The sequence below is a fragment of the Orycteropus afer genome, unplaced genomic scaffold, assembly GCF_000298275.1.
Source record: "Orycteropus afer afer isolate SDZICR_OR568_19922 unplaced genomic scaffold, OryAfe1.0 scaffold00032, whole genome shotgun sequence".
Lineage (NCBI taxonomy): Eukaryota > Metazoa > Chordata > Mammalia > Tubulidentata > Orycteropodidae > Orycteropus > Orycteropus afer.
This window is the reverse complement of record NW_006921619.1, coordinates 1220294-1244129: the sequence shown is the minus strand read 5'-3', so window position 1 is coordinate 1244129 and position 23836 is coordinate 1220294. Positions and strand designations below refer to the sequence as shown.

Here is a 23836-nt window from a genome sequence, read left to right as displayed (position 1 = left end):
AACAGACCTAAGGCACTTGGACTGCTAACCGGAAGGCTGGCGGTTCAAACCCATCAGCCACTCCTCGGAAGGAAGAAGGGGCAATCTACTTCCACAGTGATACTGCCTTGGAAACCCAAGGAGGGGTGGCTATGAGTCGCGTCCGACTCAACAGCACTTAACAACAACAATGTGGATAAAGTGAAAGGCAATGTACAATAAAGGGGTGATCAGCACAATATCACTAAGGGAAAGGAAGACACGGAGAGGTGCACAAGAGTTATAGACAACAAAGGTAAACTATATTATATTCTGCATTATCAGAAATAACAACATCCATCTACCAGTGATAACACAGGCAGACACATGAGATGAAAAGGTATGGGGGTAGGGGAATGGAACAACACCCACAATCATATATGAGTTGGCAGATGATATTTCTACATACACATTTGTATGTGCTGTAAATATATTCATGTATAAAGCAGAGCAAACAGGGCAGTTATGAAAATTTTTTGGCCATACTGAAACACCCCAACAAATTAAGTCGCTGGGCCTAGGGCATCAGGACAGTCACAGGGAACATCAAAGTGGCAGAACACAGTCCACAAAGACAATGTTCTACATCTACTTTGGTGAGTAGCAGCTGCGAGCAGCCATCTAAGGTGCAACTACTGGTCTCTTCCCATTTGGAGCAAAGAGGAGTGAAGAAAATTGTGGTAGTTAAGATTGTGTGTCACCTTGGCTGGGCCTGGTTGAGTGGCTGGGCAGCTGGTGGTAGTTATTCCCCAAGATAAGATTGGCAATCAACTCCACGGTGGGATTTACCACAAGCAGCTGTGTAGATGCTGCAGAGATGTGGTCTGCTTCCCATATAAAAGTAGCAACTTTGGGAATGGTCTCCAGCTTACAGCACTCTTGAACCCTGCACACACCCGAGTCATTTTCAGCAGCCTAGCATGTTCTGACAATCTTGAGACTTTTATTGGACTTGAATCAATGGCCGGCTGTGTGGCTTTTTAGTATTAGGACTGTGCCTTACTTGTCAACCTTGGGTTTGTCAGCCTCAACATCCAGTAGCTGTCTGAGTGAAGAAAAGCCTCTTCAGCTTCAGTGGGCCAGGATCAGGAGGCAGAGCTGAAGCCCAAGGTTGAGGGGCTTTCACCCAGCCCCTGGAGCCTGGCACTTTGAACTCGGACTTAAACCCTCCAAAGTGTACTTAAGAATAAACTCCTGTTTGTTAAAGCCATTCAACTTGTGGTATTTGTTAGAAAGGCACTAGGTAACCAAAACAAAAATCAAAGATGCATGGTAACAATTAGTCCAAATGACTAATGGACCACATGAGCTTGAGCCTCCACGACCCTGAGACCAGAAGAACTAGATGGTGTCCAGGTCTGAAATGGATCACACAGTAGAAGGTTCTGAAAAAAGTGGGAGAAAAATGTGAAAAAAAACTAAGAAGTATAAAAAAGACCAAGTCTTGGTCTGATAGAGAGTGGCTAATTAAGGGCTGCAGCCCTTCATCACCCTTCAAGCCTGGAATTGAACTCACTCTGATGGCAAAACTTTCAGCCAAACAAGACAGGTTGTAAGGTGAACAGTACCAGTGAGGTATGCACTCCTTACAACAATCAATCTTTCAAGATCAAAAGGACAGCATTTGCCCAGGGATAGAGTTCAGAAGCTAGGAAGGGAAAAGAAAAGAATGAATGGAAACAGGAAACACAGGGAGGATGTCGGAAAAGTGCTGCTATGCTGCAGGAATTGCAATAAAATGCACAAAACAAAATGTGTATTAACCGTTGAGTGGAAAACTAATCTGCTCTGTAAAATTTCATTCAAATCACAAAAAATGTTAAAAAGAAAACAAGGGAACCAGCTCTCTTGACTTGAATAGTCTGAAACAATGGTGCCCAGCTCAAAGATGGTAGGTGTCCATGCCACGTTGAATGTGTGTCACTCTCCATAGTCCTGGCAATGACCCAATCTCCCACATCAGGCTCCTGCAACAGCTCACAACGCCTCTTCCAAGTGTCCCATTCCAGGGCTTTGACTTTCACATTCTGGTTATCGTTCTGGCATACCTACATTTCACAAATTTGGGTCTGTTCTGATATTGTTGTACTGGTCATGACTGAATCAGCTCAAACTGGTCTGAAGCTGTAATTTTTTTCTATTACATTTTTCTGTACTTTAAAAATTTTCCACAAGTGTTTCTAGGATATTAAATAATGTAATATGCTATTAATAGAATACTTCACATTGTTGCTTTTGTTAGGTGCCATCAAGTCAGCTCTGACTCACAGCAACCCTATGTACAACAGAACAAAACACTGCCGGTTCCTGTGCCAGCCTCATAAACCTTGCTATGCCTGAGCTCATCGTTGCTGACACTGTGTCAATCCTTCCCCTTTAATATATATGAATTATACTACTGATCACTATAATAGAGGATGGTAACGACTAAGATTTTACAAAGCTACTGAGGCAAAAGTAAAAAGACAAATTTTAAAGAAATTAGCAAAAAAAGGGAAGAAAGCTACCGACCTTGTACAGGTCTCCATGCCACATTCTGTGCAAAGCACTTCAAATGCTTAGTATATTTAACTCAAACTATTTTCATTTTAGTGATTTTTTTTTAAAAAAAACCTTGACCAAGGCCACAAGGCTCAAAATGGTAGATCTGGGAAGTCTGACTCCAAAACTTAAGCACTGCTACATCATACTACCATTACCAATAAGAAGAATGAAAGAAAAGAAATTAGATTTATGCCCATCGGCCAAGCAGGATTTCCCGCAAGAATATTCATTAAAAACAAAACAACAGCCATAAGAAAACAAACTTAAAAATACATACCTCTACTTCATCTCCTTCACTGATTTCTTTTTTTATATCAGGTGGTGGCGGTAATCTAACTTCATTAAATGGAACCTGACGCTCTGGTTGCCAGCTGAGGAATTGGAAAAGGAATAAACAATTAAAATACATTATTCTAAGAGCTTCTGATAGGAAATCTATTAGTCTGCACTTAAACCAAAAAAAAAAAAACCAAAAACTACCAAACTCAATGCCAATGAGTCAATTCCAACTCACAGCACGCCACCCACCCACCCTCACCTTCGGGTTTCCGAGGCAGTAAATCTTTCCGGATTTACCAGTCTTCCTTCCGCAGAGTGGCTGGTGGGTTTGAACCACCAACCTTCTGGTTAACAGTGATGCCTTAGGCATGCCCTATGCCACCAGAGCTGCTTAGTGCTGAATTATTATGTAAGTTAATTTATCATTTACCATAGTGGCTAAGGCACTTGACTGCCAACCAGAAGGCTGGCGGCTCAAACCCACAAGCCACTCCTCGGAAGGAAGACGGGGCAATCTACTTCTGTAGTGATACTGCCTCGGAAACCCAAGGAGGGGTCACTATGAGTCAGGTCCAACTTGATGGCACATAACAACAACAACAACGAAGAACAACTTTCAATCATATATTTTTGCAAGTAATTAGTTGTCGAGACAGAACAAATTTTGTATGACTCCTGATGAAGTTTATAAATTAGTATTTCTATTGATATGTATGTATTACCTTCCTGATTACTCATCCGAAGCAGAAAACAGTACACACATTATTCTACAAATGAACTAGGCTAAATTCATGTAATAAAACTTACTTAGATTTGAAATAATATCACTATCTACACAGCTGCCAAATAAATAGCAGTGGGATCAACGTATTTCACTTTTACAACTATATGAGACCTGTCCAAAAGGAACATTTTCATAGATTACAAAATTACATAATTCCTTTTCAGTAAATATGCTCACAAAAACACAGAACAAAATTAATCACCAGTTATATCAAACAGCTGACCTACAAAAAGTTTCATTTTCTCACAATGAATTTCTTCTCTACATGTACACATACATTATAATTAAATCCTAGATAAAGCTTACTTTTAAATCTTTGTGTGAATGTTACTAATTTAGCTGATGCTTAAGTGACATCTTCATATTGTATATTATAAGCTAAGTTAATAAAGTTAAAATTTATTTTGTATTCTAAGCTCTCATCAGTCATTTATATACCTGGAAGGTATACCAGCACAAAAACATTACCAAAGCTTACGTGCCAACAGCGTGCGCAAAGGACCAACTGACAAGCAAAACACTGAAGGCTTTCTTTTCACCGTTACTTTCTAAACAGCAGCTGCCTGAAAATCTCAGCATTTGTTTCTACATGAAGCAGCTGTTGGGCAGAGATGTTTTCAGGCAGTTCTTGAAGTAGCTTAGAAAGTGGAAGCAGAAAAATTCTTTTCTGATCTTCAATTGAACAGTGCTCTTTCATAACCCTTCCAAAATATGATCTTTCCCTTACTTAGAGTATCATTTTAAGACTACCTAGCCCTGATAGTATCTATACAACAGACAGCATTTCCTACAAATATTAAGCAATTCAAGAAAGCCTAACACTCATCCTGACTAGTTGTTGTAGTTGGGTGCTGTCAAGTCAGTTCCAACTCTCAGCAACACTATGCACAACAGAACAAAACAGTGCCCGGTACATGTCACCCTCACAATCATTGCTACGTTTGAGAGCACTGCTGCAGCTACAGTGTTGATCGACCCTGATAAGCATCTTCCTCTTTTTCACTGACCACCTACTTCACTAAGTATGATGTTATTCTAACTACCAGTAAACATTTGGAGGGGGAGGACCTTCTACAATATCATTTCAACATAATGGATTTAAAAAATTTAAGGATATTATAATTTCATCTGTGCCATCTATTTTTGCATAAAGTACTGATTCATGTCTGTATTTTTCAGCAAAACGTGTTGAAGAAGGAACGAGGACAGAAAAAGTAAAGCTAAATGAGACATCTGAATTCATTAAGATGATCAAACCACCAATAGCCACCTACCTAAAGCAAAATGATTTTCCCACTTTTTGTTCTTGTTGTTATGTGCTGTTGAGTCGGACCCAACTCATAGTGACCCCTCCTCGGCAGTATCACTACGGAAGTAGATTGCCCCATCTTCCTTCCGAGGAGTGGCTGGTGGGTTTGAACCGCCAGCCTTCTGGTTAGCAGTCAAGTGCTTTAGGCACTACGATACCAGAGCTCCTTGATTTTCCCACTAGTTGTAAGAAATCTCAAAGCAAGCAGATCTTTAAAATTAACATCTCCATCAATAAACATAACTTACTTATTTTCAAAAACAACTGTGAGGGAATCTTCATGAACATCTTTGATAAATCCCTGCAAAAAAACAAAAAAATATTATTAAAAGTTTATCAATATTCAATTAAACATTAAAAGGCTATATTAGAAAAACAAAGGCAATGTGGAGTACTAAAAACAAAAAGAAAAAGAACAAAGGATTTAGAATTAGGCAGACCTAGGTTTAATTGCCATCTCTACCATTTATGATCTTGGCAAGTTACTTAATCTCTCTGAACTTCAGTTTTCACAAAATATCACCTATCTCAGAAGGAAAAAAAAAAGAAGTACATCCATGGAACACCATAGGTATTAGTGGATAGTCAAACTGAGTAAGGCACTATTTAGTGTGTAAGCAAAAGCTAAGGCTCTAGAGTGAGGCTGCCGAGAGATTCACATCCCAGAATCGTTTATATAATCTTGAGTATAGTTTCAACCTAATGGAGTTAACAGTATCACATTCTCATGGAATTATGAGAATTAAATAATTCATGTCTAGCAAAGTATCTGGCACAGAGTAAGGCACTCACTTATATTATAAATTAGTATTAGGTTGTTGTTGTTGTTGTTGTTATATGCCATCGAGTCGGACCCAACTCATAGTGACCCCTCCTTGGGTTTCCGAGGCAGTATCACTACGGAAGTAGATTGCCCCATCTTCCTTCCGAGGAGTGGCTTGTGGGTTTGAACCGCCAGCCTTCTGGTCAGCAGTCAAGTGCCTTAGGCACTACGCTACCAGAGCTTCCAGTATTAGGTTACAGATACTAAATGACAGGCCATCTTTAGTAAACTGCATATTGAATACTAAACTTTGCCATTAACTAATCCTACTTTTCCTATCAACCTGACTTGGATGTAGACTAACTAGATTAAAAATTTGCTCTACCACTCTGAAACAATGGGCAACCAGTACAAGCACTTAAGGAGCTCTGGTGGTGTAATGCCCAAGGCATTTGACTGCTAACAAGAAGACTGGCTCAAACCCACCAGCCACTCTGCAGAAGGAAGACTGGTCAATCTACTTCCATAAAGACTTACCACCTTGGAAACCCAAAGGGAGTCCCTATGAGCTGGACTCCACTCAATAGCAGTGAGTTTCGGGTTTTTTTTTTTTTTTTTTTAATATAAGCACTTATATGATTACAATTAACATTAAATGACACTTTATATTACTGCCAGTCAGAAATGAAAACTGAACCTCAGTTGATTGCTCTCACATACCTTGAAACCACTGCTACTTTAGTAAATACTTTTAAAACACCTCATTACACTAGAGGAGCTCTGGTAGCATAGTGCCTAAGGCACTTGACTGCTAACCAGAAGGCTGGCAGTTCAAACCCACTAGCCACTCCTCCGAAGGAAGATGGGGCAATCTACTTCCGTAGTGATACTGCCTCAGAAACCCAAGGAGGGGTAGCTACGAATCAGGTCCAACTCAAAGGCACCTAACAACAACAACATTACAAGAGACTCCATAATATCCACTAAAAAATAAAGACACACAGTTATGAACTAAATCGTGTCCTCAAAAAAATGTGTGTTGTAAATCCTAACCCCAGTACTGTGGATAGGAGCTCTGGTGATGCAGTGGTTAAAGCACTCAACTGCCAATCAAAAGGTGGGCAGTTTGAACCCACCAACAAAGATATGACGGTCTGCTTCCATAAAGATTATAGCTTTGAAAACTCTATAGAGGGCAGTCTATAGAGTTGCTATGAGTCACAGAACAGACTCAATGGCAATTGGTTTTTGGTATACTGTGGATGTAATAAAGAGCTCTGGTGGTGCAGTGGTTAAAGCACTTGGCTGCCAACTGAAATGTGGGCAGTTGGAACCCACCAACCGCTCCCTGGGATAAAGAAGCAGCAGCCTGCTTGCATCAAGAAACCTTATGGGGCAGTTCTTCTCTGTCTTTAAGGGTAACTATGAGCCAGAATCCATTCAGTGGCACTGGGTTTGGTTTGATGGATGTAATCTGGGAATAGTTATATTACATTACTGAGGCCTAATCAGTGTAAAAGGAGCTCTGGTAGCATAGTGCCTATGGCATTTGATTGCTAACCAGAATGATGGCGGTTCAAATCCACCAGCCACTCCTCGGAAGGAAGGCTGGGCAATCTCCTTCCATAGTGATACCGCCTCGCAAACCCAAGGAGGGGTTGCTATGAGTCGGGGCCAACTCCACGGCAAATAACAACAATCAGTGCAGGATGTGTCTAAAACCAATTACTTTTGTATATAAAAGCAATTTTGTATATAAAAGATCAGGCATGGAAGCAAACAAGCAGGTATGAGAGAAAAGACAGCTGCCACATAGAGAACTCCGAGGAATGTCAAGAAGCTGAGACAAGGTTTTCCCTAGGGCCAGCACCCAGAATTCAGACTTCTAGCCTCCTAGATTGTGAGAAAATAAACTTCTGTTTGCTAAAGCCACCTACTTGTGCTATTTGTTACAGCAGCACTGGATAACTAAGACACACACACATGCACAGAGAGTACTTGGTTAAAATATGGCAGATATAAGCATTTCTGTTTACATCATCTCCCCAAAAACCAACTGCTATAGAGTTAATTCTGACTCATAGGCAGACCCTACAGGATGAAGTAGAGATGCTCCAAAGGCTGTAAATCTTTATAAAAGCAGACTGTCTCATCTTTCTCCCAAAGAGCAGCTGGTGGGTTCCAACCATTGACCTTTTGGTTAGTAGCCTATGATGCAATGAACTATTTAGTATGACTGTTCTAGCCATGATCTTATGACTTCCACCAGGTAACTGGGTGGAACTATGGAAATGCAAGATGCCTGCAGAGCACCAAGGGGACTGGATAGCTTACTAATAATGTGGAGGTAAGACTGTGCAAATAAGGTGTATGGAAGACTAATGTTGGGATTGGTCAGCTAGCCTTAAAATAAATCCTCCCAGAGGCAGAAAGGAAGGTATCTCACTACCATCAGAGAAAAGCCAGGAGCGGATCGTGCCCTTGGACCCAAGATCCCTACACTGGACACCTCCTTGGCAGAGAGATGGCAGAGACAGCGGCAGCAGCAGAACCAAAAGACCAGCATGAGACAGAACAGCAGGCTTGCTGGCAGAGTGGGATGCACCTACTACTAGCAGAGCTAAAAGAATTTTATAACACTTGCCAGAGCAGGGCGAAGGCCAGGCTGGGAGATCAAGAGCCAATGAGAGACATGCCTATGGGCATGGCAGAGAGGAGGGTTTCTTGATGACAGACTTGTATCCAAAGTGTTCCTGAACCTAAATTGTACCCTGTTACTTCCCTAATAAATCCCATAATGGTGAGTTCTGTGTGGCCACAACAATGAATTACACCACCTAGCAGGAAGCAGAGTGTGTTGTGGGAAAGACAGCTGGTGTCAGAATTGGTAGAAGTTGGAAGTGGTGGCAAGTTTGACCCCACAGGAATCAGCCTGGGGCAGCTGATGGTGATTCTCTCTATTCCTTGAGAAGTTAGAGGAGGTCAGAAGACACCACCTCCACACTCCTTTTGCACAGCTGAATGCCTTAACCTCCCCATCACCAGGGCCCCACTATCCCCCCAAAATCCCATTCAAAAACCACAAAAGGAAGTTTAAAGCATAAACACACAAGTAAAACAAAATATATACTTACAAAGCAAATGGAAGAGAGGAGTAACAGTAACTAAAAAACAAAGCCAACAGCTTATTATCTTTCAGACACTATTCTAAGCAAATTAGCTAATCTAAGATTGAAACAAACTGACTATGGGAAAACCCCAAAACAAGCAGATCAGCACTTTAAAAAAATCACAAACCCACTGCTATTGAGTTGATTCCTACTAATAACGAGTCCCGAGTCCTGCGTGTTACAGAGTAGAACTACTTCATAGTGTTTTCTTGGCTGCAATCTTTACGAAAGTGATCACCAGGCCTTTGTTCTGTGACATCACTAAGTTCCAAACATCAATCTTTAGGTTAACAGTCCAGAGCAAACAGTTTGTGCTACCCAAAACCCTAGATAAGCAGAATAACCCCGGAAAACTTTTTGGAACTAAAGATACAAAAAAATGAAGGGGGGAGAGTAACAGATGAGGCTGAAAATGAAATCTGTCATTTTATTTTCTTTAAAAATGTAGTGTTACCAACTGCAGGTGGCACAAACTGTTTAGCAAAACAGTTAAGCACCTGGCTGCTAACCAAAAGATTGACTGTTCAAACCCAAACAAACCAGCAGCTCCACATGAAAGAAAGACATGGAGATCTGCTCCCATCAAGGTAACAGACTAGAAAATCCTGTGGGACAGTTCCAGGAGTTGGAATTGACTAAATGGCAACGGGTTCCAACTGCAAAATGTAGGTAATTCCACTAAGTACAAAGTCTTTGCTCAGCACTTGCCACCCCCCACATTTGCTACTCAACTGCATTATTTTGTAATTTGCCCGATCCCACCAGTCTCAACTGTCTCTTTATCTGTGTCATGTGTGGGTGCTATGAGACATCTGCATGCAAACACTTCATGCGAGGCTTAAATCTCAGGATACCTTCCTAATTTTACTATAGCAGCTCCAAGTCTTGGAATTCTGGAGCCATTTTTTATTCTTTTCTCTCCTTCCACATCTAAAATGAATAGCTGTCATCCCAGCTTAGGCTCTAATTATCTTACTATAAGGTCATGACCTTTTGGCCAGTTTCTCTATTTCTAATAGTGCATCCCACATGTTCACTTTTATAGTTAATGATACCAGTAAATCTATATGACACTACTGACATTCATTCTTAAGAAAAATTTCTAACTTCGTGAATATTAGTGAAACATTTTACAAAAGATGGTAGTAATATTTTCAAGTTTTATTAACACTGTCTGTTGTTAGGTGCCGTCAAGTCAGCTCCGACTCACAGCAACACTAGGTACGAAAGACTGCCCAGTCCTGAACCAGCTCACAATCCTTGCTATACCTGAGCCCACTGTTGTAGCCACTGTATCAATCCAACTTGTTGAGGGCCTTCCTCTTTTTCGCTGACCCTCTACCAAACATAATATCCTTCTGCAGAGAAGGGTCCCTTCTGACAACATGACTAAAGCAGGTGAGTTGAAGTCTGGCCATTCTCGCTTCCAAGAAGCAATCTGGCCACACTTCTTCCAGGACAGATTTGTTAGTTTTTCTGGCAGTCCATTGTATTTTCAGTTATCTTTCCAACACCATAACTCAAAAGCATCAACTGTTCTTCAGTCTTCCTTATTCACTGTCCAGCTTTCACATGCATATGAAGCGACTGAAAACACCATGGTTTAGGTAGGCACATCTTCTCAGTCTTCAAAGAGGTATCTTTGCTCTTCAGCACTTTAAAGAGGTCTTTTGCAGCAGATTTGCCCAGTGCAATATGACATGTGATTTCTTGATTGCTGCTTCCACTGGTGTTGACTGTGGAACCAAGTAGTATGAAGTCTGACAACTTCAATCTTTTCTCCATTTATTGTGATGCTGCTTTATTGGCCCAGTTGTGAGGATTTTCGTTTTAAGTTGAGGTATAATCCATACTGCAGACTGTAGTCTTTAATCTTCATCAGTAAGTGCTTCGAGTCATCCTTACTTTCAGCAAGCAAAGTTGTGTCATCTGCATAGCACAGGTTGTTAATGAGTCTTCTCCAATCCTGATGCCACATTCCTCTTCAGATAGTCCAGCTTCTTCGATTACTGGCTCAGCATACAGACTGAATACATATGATGAAAGGATACAACACCGACACACTCCCTTCCTGATTTTAAATCACACGGTATCCCCTTGTGTTCTATTTGAACGACAGCCTCCTGCTGTATGTATAAGTTCCTCATGAGCACAATTAAGTGTTCTGGAATTCCCATTCTTCTCAATGTTACCCATAATTTGTTACAATCAACAGTTGAATGCCTTTGCACAGTCAACAAAACACAAGTAAACACCTTTCTGGTACTGTCTGCATTCAGCCAAGATCCATTTGACAGCAATGATATCCCTTGTTCCACATCCTCTTCTGAATCCAGCTTACATTTCTGGAAGTTTCCTGTCAATACATAGCTGCAGCGGTTTCTGAATTATCTTCAGCAAAATTTTACTTGCATATGATTAATACTGTTTGGTAATTTCCACATTCTATAAGATCACCTTTCTTTGGAATGGGTACAAATATTGTCTAGTTTTTAACAACTTTCTTAAAGTTTGCAAAGTTTCACAAATTAATTTTTCTCATTTCTATATAATGCATATAGTGAATTTGTTCAAGTTAGAACTCTAAGCTACTAGGAAATTCTACTTTTCCTAATTATACCTCTCTTTACATCTACATTTCTACTGCAAACATTAGCATTGGTCTTGTTTAGGTACGTATTTTCCACAAACTTAAAAAAGAAAACACAGCTCTGAACACCTATCCTTATTGCTAATATCCTTCCAGCTAGAATAAGGACCTGACATCCAGTCCTTAAAAGTATTTTGACTGCAGTGAATAATGAAAAACATAATCTAATCTCCAAACTCTAGATTCCACAGGTAAGGTACTTCAAAACCCAGATTCCAGGGATAAAATACTTCTAATGGCCAGGATGCTATAAAATTGAGTTCACTTACTACAAGAGACAGTCAAGACTTTTAAAATTATTTCTGTACAATCCAACAATATGATGCTGGATCCTTATATGCTTGATAGACCCAAAATGGAAGGGTTGGGTCTATGCCAATATCTATGGGACTCAGCAGACACCAAAAGCACTGCCCCTCTTGTCTAAACTTGGCATAGGGGCTTTACGCTGTATGAGAGCTTAAATTCTGAAGCATTTTGGGTTGTAGAAGGCTGTAGTCTACAATGGGAGCTATAACTCCACTTTGAGGCTTGACCCATTGGGGTTATTTCTGACCATTAAACCATCATTTTGGCTATGCACAGACAAGTTCTAAGACAAACCTAGGGAGGGGCAGTTCACATTCAGGAGTATGGTTGAAAGTAGACTATCCTCTCACAAAGAACTAAGGAACTTGCCTGAGAATGTCCTTTTCTAATTTAAATTAAGGTTGGGGTTTTGGTACTGTTTAGTAGCCACCTTGTGGCTACAACTCAGGGTGCACAATCATGAGTTACAACCTATCTGGACCACCACCTAGCCAGGCAGTCAAGGTCCAGAACCAATCCTATAACCCTTTTTCTATCTTCAATTATGTATGTATGCCAATCATGGTCTTTTCCCTGCTTCTGCAGTCCCGCCTGTAACAGTGACAAATCTATCTACCACTAATAATGATTTTGTGGTAATTTAAAATCATATACAATGAGCCACATGGCAGACTCCCTTCAACTTTTTCATGCTGATGGTTTCCCTCATGCAGGACCACTGTTCTTTCTTTTGTCTTTGTTCTGCCCAAGACGTAACAAAAGTGTCTCCCGTGAACTATTTGAATTTGGGGTCTCTTTTCCCTTAATACAATGCCTTTAACGCTCCGTAATTTTTATCCTTCCTGTGTCAACCCAACTTTTAGGGTTTGTCTCTGTATTCCTATTCATATTCATCTGGCCCAGGCCCATACTTCTCAGAATAAAACCATTAACATTTGTTTTTCTTCTTCCCATAAATATGGACGATTCCAAGGCACAGTTATAAAATAGCAGTTTAATTTGTTCATTCATATAATCCAATATATGCTTACATTTGAATTGCTTAACTATAATTTAAAGTAATTGGTAAATAACAAGCAACTGGTGAAGAATGATCAAAATTTTACCCCTGTATTCCCATACAGAGAGCCCAGGTGGCTTAGTGCCTAAGGCACTTGACTGCTAACCAGAAGGCTGGTGGTTCAAATTCATCAGCCACTTCTCAGAAGACTTATTAGCCCATTTACTTTCGCAAAGATAATGCCCCAAGGAGGGGTTACTATGAGTCCGGACCGACTCAACAGTAGTAAGTAGTTTTTTCAGTTATCCCCAAAAAAGAAATGCCTTAAATTGTTAATTTTAGGGAGAATGCAAATTGGAGGAAATAGCAAGAATCCAAAATCCCTTAGCAGTATAGGCATTGTATCTGAAGAACTGATTTTTCAAAAGCAATCTAGAGTAAAATAGAAATTAAAACAACAAAAAAAACCACCTTTGTCAAAGATTCTGTGTTGCATGTTCAAGCTAACATACAACATATATAGATAGATAGATAGATAGATAGATAGATAGATATAGATATAGATATAAACAAAAAACAAGCAGCTGGGAAATGAAATAGAAAACAAAACATTCTGCTTAGACTAAAAACCAAACCAAACTAGTACTGTCAAGCAGACTTCAACTCATCACAACCCCATGTGTTAAAGAGCAGAATTGCTGGACAGGGTTTTCTTGACTATAGTCTTTACAGAAGCAAATCACCAGGCCTTTATTCTGCAACAGAATTCTTAAATCACCAACCTTAAGGTTAGTTGTTGTTGTTGTTGTTGTTTGCCATCGAGTCGGCCCCGACTCATAGCGACCCCTCCTTGGGTTTCCGAGGCAGTATCACTACGGAAGTAGGAATGCCCAACCTTCCTTCCGAGGAGTGGCTGGTGGGTAGGAATTTTCTACTTATAATCCAAAAATAAAATCCTAAAACTGCACTCAACAAAAAATTGCACAAGATCTATTGCAGAAATCTTTGAAACTCTACTAATGAATGTAAATAGAAAACCTGAGAAAATGTGAAACACCATCATATTGACAAAGTATATATGTTCTGTTGAGGGGAGAGAAGTTAATAAAACCATATCGAAATCAATCTTAAAATCACGCCCAAAAGAACTCAAAAAAGGAAATGTTTAAAATGAAAGAATAATATTAAGAACACACTAACCCTACCAAACAGTAAAGTTACTATAAAAGTGCAGTAATCAAGATAGACAACATGGACATTTTAAAGGAACAGAATAAATTTCAAAACCGGGCCTAAATCACTCAGGAATTTTGGAATCATTTAGCAATAAAGGAAGGAGTAGATGATTTTTAAATGATACTGAACACTGGGATAATTATTGGGGGAAGGTATAAAAATGGATGCCTTCTCAAAATAATAAATTAAAGAATTCAACTTTTTTAACCCAATAAAAATTTTAGAAGAAAGCACGAGTATTTATAACCTATGTGTAAAAGAAGGCCTTTGTAACTAAGGAACAAAACCCAAAAGCCATAAATGAAAAAGTATGATAAATTTACATTACCTAAAAGTAATACCACATACAAAATTTGAAAAAAGAAAAACAGAAGGAGTGAAACAACAAACAATACAGGGTTTAAATTTCAATTTACAGTATTCTCAGGTGAGTTATGAAGAGCAAGTTGAACAAACTGATAATAAAGAATATGAACTACATGAATGAGTAATTCATAGCAGAAAGTTGTAATTTTAAGAACATAGAAATCTTTACAAATTTACTGTAATTTGTTATAAACATTATTTTTCTCTGTCCACTTTTGTATCTTGGAGATCCTTAGTGGAATACAAAAATCTCAATTTTTTTTTTTACATAAGGTAAGCAGTTATGAGGTGGGAGCCTCAATGGTGCACTCCCACTAAAAGGTGCACAGGCATCTGCCAAACTCAATACATTACTGAAGTTAAATACAGCTGAAAAACAAGGTTTCTCAACTTGATAGGTTTAAGTCAAGAAAAATATTCCACAGGTTTTTAAGCAAAGAGAAACATGGTACAAATGCATTTCAGGAGGTGAAAGAGTGAGATTACAAGTTTAGTCAAAAATCACAACAAACGAGTAATGAGGAAAATCCACCTAACAACTCTGCATGAGGCTAAACAAACTTTCATTTATAGGAGATCTTCCAGACCTCTCATTTCAAAAAAACAGAAGCTGAAACGATACACGTTGCCACACCAGGCTTCATACAAATCTGTATAGCATTAAAGAGTCACTCCCTAGGAGACTACTAATACTGAATTTAAAGCTCCATGTTCTGTCTAGAATTCATTTTATTAAATTATAGTGAAACAGAAGAAAAACCTTATACTAATCCAGAGAAATAAGGTACTGACTGCAAAAAGCTATTTAAAAGTAAGGTTCCAGAACAAAAAATCAAAACTTCAAAAGTGGAAAGGCAGTTATCTTGTCTAAGGCACTTACTCAAGTTAAAATTGTAATGTTTCCAATAACTGATCAATTTATCAGAGGCCTTGCTTAAGCTATGACTTAGAAACCAATAAAACCCAAACCAAACCCAATGCCATCTGACTTATAGCAACCCTATAGGGCAGAGTAGGAGCTCTGGTAGCATAGTGCCTAAGGCACTTGACTGCTAACCAGAAGGCTGGCGGTTCAAACCCACCAGCCACTCCTCGGAACTAAGGTTGGGCAATCCTACTTCTGTAGTGATACTGCCTCGGAAACCCAAGGAGGGGTCGCTATGAGTTGGGGCCGACTCACGGCACATAACAACAACATAGGGCAGAGTAGAACTGTCTACAGGGTTTCCAAAGCTGTAAGTCGCAAACTGCCTCATCTTTCTCCCAGGAAACAGCTAGCAGCTGGTGGGTTCAAACCACTGACCTTTTGGCTAGCAGCCAAATGCATTAGCCACTGTACCACCAACAGCTCCTTTAGAAACCTATAAAAGATTATAAAATATTGGAAGTAGTAGCATGAGAACATGTCTAACTTAAGGGAGGTGGATAATGTACATCAAGATCAGCCCAACGCAAATAGCGACTGGGATCTTAAAAGCCTGCAAGTGGCCATCCAGATGCAATGATAGATCTCTCTTCATCCAGGGCAAAGAAAAATGAAGAAAACCAAAGATTCGTGGACAATTAATCCAAGTGACTCAGCCTATATGACGAGACCAGAAGAACTAGATGGTGCATGGCTATCACTGTCAACCACTCACAGGGGGATCTATGTAGGAGATCCTGGATACAGTGGGAGAACAATGCGGAGCAAAACTCAGTCATTTAAAAAAAAAAAAAAAAAGGGACCAAGTTTGCTGGTCTGAAAGAGCCTGATGGAACCAATGACTGAGACTATGGCCCCTAGCTGCCTTTCAGGTCTGGAATTGAACCCACACCTGTGGCTTCAAGCCAAACATAAAAGAGGCATATGAACTGAACAATTACATTAGGTAGATATACTCCTTGGAGACATCAATCATGGGAGAATAGAAGGGTTGTGCATGCACAGGGAGAAAGCTCAGGGGGCAGGAGTGCATGGAGGGAAGGACACAGGGAAGAGGTAACTATAGAGAGGAAGGGGGAGGGGAACTGTTGCACTGTGGTAAAGAATAGTCAATGTTACGAGACAAAGTGTATGTGAGATGCAGTATAGAAAGCAAATTTGCTCTGTAAACTCACCCAAATCACAATCCAAAAATAAAATATCAGTCCAAAACTGATCCTTATGAGGGGCTAAGTCAGGCACAACTCCACTCCAACCTTTTTACCAATTCTAATACCAGCCACCCCTACCCCAGCACTCGCTGCTTCTCTTCTGGGTTCGATAATCCACTGCAATGGCCACACTGAACACGCACACAATACTTACAGTTAAGTGTTTTATTAAGGAACAGGAAACCACTCAGAATCAGTATTAGGAAGCACATAGGCAAAGGCTTTCTTCTTCAGTACAGAACAGCTCTCGCAGCTCCTCTCAACCATGCAAGCCTCCTCTCAGTACATCTACACACACACACACACACACAGGACAGGCTCTGCTCAGCCACCTCAGGGACAAGTTCCTCTTGAATCTGCTGTCACCAATGGCTCTGCCCCTGCATTCCTTGCGTGCTTGTTGGTATCAGTTCTGCTGGACCCCTTCTGGGCCTCTCCCACTATCTTCAGTGTCACAGCCTTGACAGTATTAAGCTCTTTTAGGAAATTCCTTGACTCCCTCTACTTTCTTCTCTTCCTCCTTCCTTTTGCCTCTCTTCCTGCTTCTTTCTCTAAAATCTCTGTGAGGTTAGCTGTCTATTTGTGTATATATATGTACAGATATCTACGTATGTCATTTATGTATATAAGAAGCCCCAGTGGTACGGTGGTTAAGGCATTTGGCTGCTAACCAAAAAGGTCAGCAGTTCGAACCTACTAGCTGCTCCATGGGAGAATGATGAGGCAGCCTGCTTCAGTAAGATTTGCAGCCTTGGAAACTCTACTCTGCCCTACTGGGTCGCTGAGTTGTGTATATATATGCATATATATATATGCTGTTGTTATGTGCCATCAAGTTGGACCCGACTCATAGCAACCTTTCCTTGGGTTTCCAAGGCAGTATCACTACGGAAGTAGATTGCCCAACCTTCCTTCCGAGGAGTGGCTGGTGGGTTTGAACCGCCAGCCTTCTGCTTAGCAGTCAAGTGCTTTAGGCACTACGCTACCAGAGCTTCCTACATACATACATACACATACACGCACACACGCGGGAGCTCTAAGGCATCTGACCGCTAACCAGAAGGCTGGCAGTTCTAACCCACCAGCCATTCCTCGAAAGGAAGGTTGGGCAATCTACTTCCATAGTGATACCACCTCGGAAACCCAAGAAGGGGCCGCTGTGAGTCAGATCTGACTCAACGGCCGTGCATTTGGTTTGTGTGTGTGTGTGTGTGTGTGTATATATATGTATATATGCCATATATATGACTCTGTCAATTTCAAGGTATGCCCCCTCCCAGCAGGGGCCACAAACTGACGAAAGACACTCATTTGTAAAGTAAGCTACCTAAAACCTATTGCCATGGAGTCAATCCCGACTCCATAGGACAGAGTAGAACCTCCCCATAGGTTTTCCAAGAATGCAATCTTTACAAAAGCTGACTAAAGACTGCCACATCTTTCTCCCATTGAGAGGCTGGTGAGTGCAAGCCACCATATTTTTGGTTTGCAGGTTAGTGTTTAACCACTGTACCACCAAATACACAACTTACTTCATTTCATAGTCTACTGACCCATGCCTACATGGTACATACCAATCACAGGGCAGGCTACAGCCAAGGACCTAACAAATCAAGACCAAGTTGTTTACGACTTACCCAAATAATGTCAATCAACCTGGACAAATACAACAAACCCTCTGAGATAGAAAACTAGGGCAGAGGTAACTCCTCGGGCATTAGGGGGGAAAAAATCTCTTAAGCTGTTTTTACAAAGAACCAAGGCAAAAAGGCCACATACAGAAAACTCAATTCATCATAGGGTTTCATGACCCTCTCTGAGAACATCTCAGTAAGTCCATTAACCACTTATCATCCTAGTCTAGAAAAAGTCCTCTGAAGTAATTATTATTTCAAATTTGTCTATTACTAGATTAAAAAAGAAAATACACTAATGCCTTATTTTGTTAGGTCATTACCAGAGAAAGTCTGCAAAAGACACTGTACTCCTTATAAAGGAGAACAGTTTAAAAACCTTAGTACTCATCAAGAGTAAAAAGAAACTAGATAGCTTGAATTCTCAATTAGAGTTTAGAATGGAAGCCCATACCCAAAACCCCAAGATTTACACTCTAAAGCTATACATCTCAAACAGATTTCAAAGTCCTACTGAAAGAGTTTACTGACTTCCCAATACATTGAGTAGAACCACCGCCAGCAAGAAACATGAAATCTTCCTTACTGGAGGTTAGGCACTACCCTTAGCCCACAGACCTCACTTTTTAGTTAACTCGAATCTAAAGTCGTAACCTATAAAAATGTTGATGGTGAAAGCAGGAGACTTTATCAGGAATCAAGCCTTCTAGTTGACATTTATTCTCTTAAGCAAGCAAAAGTTAGTATTAGACTCACATTACTGCATCCTTCAAAATTATTTATGCACTTTTATATAGACAAGCCATTATTTTAAGATTCACTCAAGTTTTAATACTATTAGCTTTTCTTTTTAATCTTTTCTTGTGGATAAAACCAACTGCTGTCAAGTGTGTCCTGACTCACAGTGACCTTACAGGACAGAGTAGAACTGCAGAGCTGGCGCAGGACTGGGGTTTTGTTCTGCTGTACGTAGGGCTGCTATGAGTTGGAGACAATTCAATAGCACCTAACAACAACAGAATTGCAGTACAACAGTCAAAAATAATTTTATTACATTTTTGTTGCAGGTGATGGCTTAATTACAGAAGCAAAATTGTGGTAAAAAGTCTGAAAACAGATTGAGTGACTAAGTAGAATAATAAATACTTGGCCCAACAGTTAAAGCGTTCAGCTGCTTACCAAAAGGTCAGTGGTTTCAACCTATCACCCACAGAGAAAGAGGAGGCAGCCTGCTTCCCTGAAGATTTATCGCTTTGAAAACCCCAAGGAGCAGTTCTATTCTGTTCTATATGGGATCTGACTCATAGCAATCCCTCCTTGTGCTTCGGAAGTGGCATCACTACAGAAGTAGATTGCCCAACCTTTCTTCTGAGGAGTGGCTAGTGGGTTTGAACTGCCAGTCTTCTGGTTACCGGTCAAATGCTTGAGGCACTACGCCAGCAGAGCCCCCTGGATTGCTAGGAATCAGTATCAACTTGGTAACAGTGGGTTTTCTTGGTATATAGTAGAGTAACTAAACTAAAACCAAAGCAAACCAAACTCCCTGCCTTCAGGTTGACTGCAACTCAGCGCAACCCCTCCTTGGGTTTCTAAGGCGGTATCACTACGAAGCCCAACTTTCCTTCCAAAGAGTGGCTGATGGGTTTGATCCACCAGCCTTCTAGCTAGTCAAATGCTTTAGCACTACACCACAAGAGCTCCCACTAGAGTAACTGTTGTTGTTAGGCATCATCGAGTCGTCTCTGACTCACAGTCACCCTATGCACAGCAGAACGAAACACCACCTGGTTCCTGCGCCAGCTCCACAACCCTTGCTATACTTGAGCCCATCACCACAGCTGCTGTGTCAATCCATCTCATTGAGGACCTTCCCCTCTCTCATCAACCTTCCACCTTACCAAGCATGACACCCTTCTCCAGGGAATGGGCCCTTCTGATAACATGACCAAATAGATGATATGAAGTCTGGCCATTCTCTCTTTCAAGGAGCATTCTGGCTGCACTTCTTCCAGGACAGGTTTGTTGGTTCTTTTAGCAGTCCATGGTACTTTCCGCATTCTTCACCAGCACCAAAACTCAAAAGCATCAATTCTTCTTTGGTCTTCCTCACTCATTGTCCAGCTCTCACATATGCATATGAGGTGACTGAAAGTATCATGGCTTCTGTCAGGTGTACCTTAGTCCTCAAGGAAACACCTTTGCTCTCCAGCTCTTGAAAGAGGTCCTTTGCAGCTGACCTGCCCTGTGGTATATGTACTCTGACGTCCTGCTTCAACTGGCGTCAATTGTAGGACCAAGCAATGTGAAGTCTTTGACAACTTCAATCTTTTCTCCATTTATCGTGATGCTGCTTATAGGTCCAGTTGTGAGGATTTCTGTTTGTTTGTTTGTTTGTTTTTACATTGAGACGTACTCCATACTGCAGACTGTATTCTTCAATCTTACCAGTAACTGCTTCAAGTCATCTCCACTTTCAGCAAGCAAAGCTGTGTCATTAGCGTAGCACAGTTATTAACAATTCTTCCTCCAGTCTTGATGCCATGTTCTTCATATAGTCCAGCTTCTCAGATTATTTGCTCATTATAAGTATGGTGAAAGGATACACCCTGACAAACTCTCTTCTTGATTTTAAACCATGCAGTGTTCCCTTGTGCTGTTCAAACGACAGCCTCCTGGTCCATGTACAGGTTCCTCAAGAGTATACAATTAAGGGTTCTGGAATTCCCAGTCTCAATGCTGTCCACAATTTGTTACGATCCACACAATCAAATGCTTTTGCATAGTCAATGAAACATGAGTAAACATCTTTCTGGTATTCTTTGCTTTCAGCCAAGATCCATCTGAAATTTGCAATGACATCCCTTATTCCACGTCCTCTCTGAATCCAGCTTGCACATCTGGAAGTTCTCTGTCCATATATTGCTGCCACCGTTTTTGAATTATCTTCAGTAAGATTTTATTTGCATGAGATATTAATGATATTGTTCAATCATTTCCACATTCCGTGAGATCACAATTCTTTGGAATGGGTACAAATATGGATCTCTTCCAGTCAGCTGGCCAGGTAGCTGTCTTCGAAATCTCTTGGCATAACTGAGTCAGTGTCTCCAGTGGGACATCAGTTTGTTGAAACATCTCAATGGGTATTCCGCCAATTCCTGGAGTCTTATTCTTCACCAATTCTTTCAGTGCAGCTTCAACTTCTTCCTTCAATACCACTGTTTCTCGATTATGTGCCACCTCCTGAAATGGATGAAGATCGACCAGTTCCTTTTGGTACAATGACTCGGTGCATTCCATCTTCTTTTGATGTTTCCTGCCATCATTCAATATTTTGCCCATAGAATCTTTCAATGTTGCAACTTTCGGCTTAATTTTTTTTCTTCAGTTCTTTCAGCTTGAGTATTGCCCGGTGTGTCCACCCTTTTTTGGTTTTCTAACTCCAGGTCTTTACACATTTCATTATAGTAACTGGCTTTATCTCCTAGAGCTGCCCTTTGAAATCTTCTATTCAGCTCTTTATCTTGTCATTTCTTCCACTTGCTTTAGCTACTCTGTTCAAAGGCAAGCTTCAGAGTCTCTTCTGACATCCATTTTGGTCTCGTCTTCTTTTCTCATCTTCTTAATCTCTCGTTTCTTCAAGGATGATGCTCTTGATGTCATCCCAAATTCTTCTCGTTTTCGATCACTAGTGTTCAATGTATCAATCTATTCTTTAGATGGTCTCTAAATTTAGGAGGGATATATTCAAGATCATATTTTGGCTCTTGTGGACTTGTTTTAGTTGTCTTCAGTTTTACCTTAAACTTGAATATGAGCAGTTGATGGTCTGTCCCACAATCAGCTCCTGGCCTTGTTTTGGCTAAAGATATTGAACTTTTCCATCACCTCCTGCCACAAACATAGTCAGTGTGATTCCTGTGTACGCCATCTGGTGAAATCCACACATATAGCCACCGTTTATGTTGCTGAGAAAAGGTATTTGCAATGAGTAAGTCGCTGGTCTTGCAAAATTATATTATGCGATCTCCAGCATTATTTCTGTCACCAAGGCCAAATTTTCCAACTACGGTGATTCTTCATTTCCAACTTTTGCATTCCAGTCACCAGTGATAATTAACACATCTTGATTGCACGTTCGTCAATTTCAGACTGCAGAAGTTGATAAATATCTTCAATCTCCTTATCTTTGGCTTTGGTAGTTGGTGCATAAATTTGAGTAATAGTTGTACTAACTGGTCTTCTTTGTAGGCATGTGGATATTATCCTATCACTGACAGCACTATACTTGAGCACAGATCTTGAAACATCCTGTGTGATGATGAATGCCACGCCATTTCTCTTCAAATTATCATTCCCAGAATAGTAGATCATATGGTTGTCTGATTCAAAATGGCCAAAACCAGTGCATTTCAGGTCACTAATGCCTAGGATATCAATCTTTATGCATTTCATTTCATTTTTAACAACTTCCAATTTACCTAGATACACTCTTACATTCCATGTTCTGATTATTAATGGATGTCTGCAGCTGTTTCTCCTCAATTTGAGTCGTGCCACATCAGCAAATGGAGATCTCGAAAGCTTTACTTTATCCCTATCAGTAACGCTGGCTCTACTCTGACGATGCAGCTGTTTCCCAGTCGTATGCTGAGAGCCTTCCAACCTAAGGGGCTCATCCTCCTGCACTGTATTGGACAATGTTTCTGGACGATTCATACAGTTGTGCAGCAACGTATCAGACAGTGTTTCTCTGCTATTCTTAAGGTTTTCCCTGGCCAATTCTTTGAGAAGTAGATGACCTCTTCCTTCTTCCTAGTCTGTCTCAGTCTGTAAGCTACCATGAAACCTGTACACCATGTGCAACCGTGCTGGTGTTTGAAACACTGGTGGCACAGCCTCAAGCCTCACAGCAACACGCAAGCCACCACAGTATGCCAAACTGACAGACAAGTCTGTCTCCCTTAATTGTTCGAAACCTCTCCACCCTCCCCTTACCCGGATCCTTGGCACTGCTGCCAGGTTGGTCTTGTCGCCCATCTTTTCTTTCCTCCACTTTCCTGCCTCTTGGAGGATGGGGCCTGTGTCCCTCTCCTTACCTGGATCCCTGACACTGATGCTAGGTTACTGGAGTAACTAGGTTCAGGTTATTAAATGCTGTAGGGTCTTTCTTTTGAGTACGTTAACTCCACATTTTGTCCAACTACATCAGTTAAAGACTACTGTTGTGGATAAATTTGAAGACAATAACATAATGTATATGAAATTCATCACAAGTTTTGTTTTTTCAAGAACTGCCATGTAGACTTGATTATAACTTCTTGTCCTCTGATCAATTATCAATTTATGTAATGATTCACTCTTTAGTCCTAGTGTACCTCCCAGCACATCGATTCTAACAATTTAACATCTCTGGTATCAAGATACTTTCATTGCAACCTCTTGACATTGCAGTCAGCGAACCAATGACGGACCATTTTAGGAAGAACAAAGGTTTCTTACCAGAAGGTTGCTGTGCTGGCACCTTCTGATAGAATCAAGAAAGCACCAGCATCAAACTTGCAGAACGGGTGAAAATTCCTGTAAAAAAAAATCCTGGAGGTAATAAAGTATATTTTTAACATCAGTGCTCTCCATG

At 40.5% G+C, this 23836-nt stretch overlaps 1 protein-coding gene across 1 annotated transcript in view; it reads right to left on the bottom strand.

Annotated features, from left to right (window-relative positions):
- Positions 1-5229, bottom strand: part of FXR1 (FMR1 autosomal homolog 1) — a 49076-nt gene extending 43847 nt beyond the window's left edge. The window contains exons 1-2 of the mRNA XM_007935901.1: positions 5183-5229; positions 2840-2933 (exon numbers count right to left, since the gene is read on the bottom strand). The gene's annotated coding sequence lies outside the window, so the exon portion shown is untranslated. The remainder of the gene's footprint in view (positions 1-2839; positions 2934-5182) is intronic.
- Positions 5230-23836: the final 18607 nt, after the last annotated feature.